This window comes from Physcomitrium patens, chromosome 20 (genome assembly GCF_059467195.1).
Source record: "Physcomitrium patens ecotype Gransden chromosome 20, ASM5946719v1, whole genome shotgun sequence".
Lineage (NCBI taxonomy): Eukaryota > Viridiplantae > Streptophyta > Bryopsida > Funariales > Funariaceae > Physcomitrium > Physcomitrium patens.
In genome coordinates, this window is record NC_143429.1 from 992501 (window position 1) to 995000 (window position 2500).

Sequence of the window (2500 nt, forward strand, 5' to 3'; positions counted from 1 at the left end):
CGTCCCACACCCCTCCAAGTTTATCAGGAATTTCACCTGAGCTTGCAATAGAGATCGAGCGCGGTGGCGGTCACAGTGGTGGTCGACCAGGCGGAGCTTGAACGGCCTCGGCAAACACTTCTCCCCACCCTCCCAAATGAATGAGAGAATGGCTTGACAATACCGAGGCCATCGCCCCCCGCCAAAAATGGTTACTAGCTCTTGGGACTCGCTGCGACGTTACGCGTATCGGCACAAGACCAACCCTCTTTTTCCAGTCGCCCGCGCACCAAAAAAAATTTTGGCAGCGGGACTCACAATCCTTGACAGCCAGCTCACCATATAATACTCGGCGACCCTCCGCGGGACCTCCTCAGAGGGTCGCGTCGCCGGGAAACTAACCCCCACTCCTCACTGATCCAAGGTAACACGCCAGAAGTATCCAGGTAACCCCAGTAGTATCCAGGTATCCCCCTGCGAACGTCGGTACTGGGCTCAAAGAAGGCAGCGAGCAGTCGGGACCCGTAGGCACCGAGCAACCGTCACCCCCTCACGACTTTTCCCGAGACGCTTCAGAGGAACCCTTCCCCACATAGTACTCTCTGTGGGATTCGGCAGGCCCCCCCGTCCTACTGCACTAAGGAAGTTCCGAGACACACTTTTTTTTGTGGAAGACCACCCACCCTCCCTGTCCTGCCTGCTATCCCCGCCGCGACTCCTGGTCCCGGCCCTCCTCCCCGACTTCCTCCTTGTCCCGCTGCGAGTCCCGGACCTCCTCCCCACTACCTACTCCCGCCGCGAGTCCCAGTCCCGGCCTTCCTCCTCCTCCTCCTCTTCCCTAGTCCCGGCGCGAGTCCCGGACCTCCTCCCCCACTTCCTAGTCCCGTCGCGAGTCCCGGACCTCCTCCCCCTCTTCCTAGTCCCGGCGCGAGTCCCGGACCTCCTCCTTCTCTTCCTTGTCCTGCCGCGAGTCCCAGTCCCGTCGCGAGTCCCGGACTTCCTCCTTCTCTTCCTTGTCCCGCCGCGACTCCCTAGTCCCGTGGCGAGTCCCGGACTTCCTCCTCCTCTTCCTTGTCCCGCCGCGACTCCCTAGTCCCGTGGCGAGTCCCGGACTTCCTCCTCCTCTTCCTTGTCCCGCCGCGACTCCCTAGTCCCGGCGCGAGTCCCAGTCCCGTCGCGAGTCCCGGACTTCCTCCTCCTCTTCCTTGTCCCGCCGCGACTCCCTAGTCCCGGCGCGAGTCCCAGTCCCGTCGCGAGTCCCGGACTTCCTCCTCCTCTTCCTTGTCCCGCCGCGACTCCCTAGTCCCGGCGCGAGTCCCAGTCCCGTCGCGAGTCCCGGACTTCCTCCTCCTCTTCCTTGTCCCGCCGCGACTCCCTAGTCCCGGCGCGAGTCCCAGTCCCGTCGCGAGTCCCGGACTTCCTCCTCCTCTTCCTTGTCCCGCCGCGACTCCCTAGTCCCGGCGCGAGTCCCAGTCCCGTCGCGAGTCCCGGACTTCCTCCTCCTCTTCCTTGTCCCGCCGCGAGTCCCGACCTCTTGTCCCGCTCCCTTGCCCAAGTCCCGACTCCTGGCTGTCTCGACTCCTCGTTGGCCGCCCAGTCTTCCGCATAGGTGGAAATAAATAAATAAATCATTTTTTAAAAATCAATTTTAAAATTAACTCCCTGTCTCGACTCCTTGCTGGCCGCCCAGTCTTGCGCCTAGACAGAAATATAAATAAAAATAAAAATAAATTGGTGAATTAAAAATATTAAAGTAATTTAATTAACTGGAATAAGGTAGAAAAATAAAAGGCAGAAGAATACTAAATTGATTTTTTCAAGTGCCACGTGTTACCTTGCTGATGTGGCTGCCACGTGGTAGTCCATGTCATGTCAAAAATCCACTAAATCGTTTACATGTCACTTTGGAGATAAATTTGTGTGTGTGCAATCAATTGGTTGTACAAATATGTTAATGACTTGCTAACTAATGCATCGTACAGGTAATCATTGCCCACTAACTAATCCATCACCACTGAAACTTAATGTCTTCAATTCTTCATCCTTCACACTCCACATCCAATTTATTTTTGTTTGTGTGAATTCTTAAATCTATCTTCTCTTTACATACTCCAAGCCCAACTTTCTAAACCCTTTATATAATCTATGTGAATCCTAGAATCTAGGTTTATATACCCCATGCAAACCCTAAAACCCTAAACCCTAAACCCTAACCCCTAACCCCCCCTCAACTCATACTTTGTTCTTTTAATCATACAACCTAGACTCTGAAATTTTAATCTCATAACATATAAACTAGCATTGTAATTTCAAAACCCAACATTTTGTATTGTGACAATACTTGTTTGCAAATATGCATCCTTCATTTACTTTTATTTTTTTAACACTACACTGTGCCACATCAGCACCAAATAGATCAAAATCCTTGATAAATTAACCTCTAACATGTAAATATTATATTCTCCACCCTTTCAGCTTTTATTTTTATTTTTTTTAACTTTTTGAAATGCCACGTCAGCTA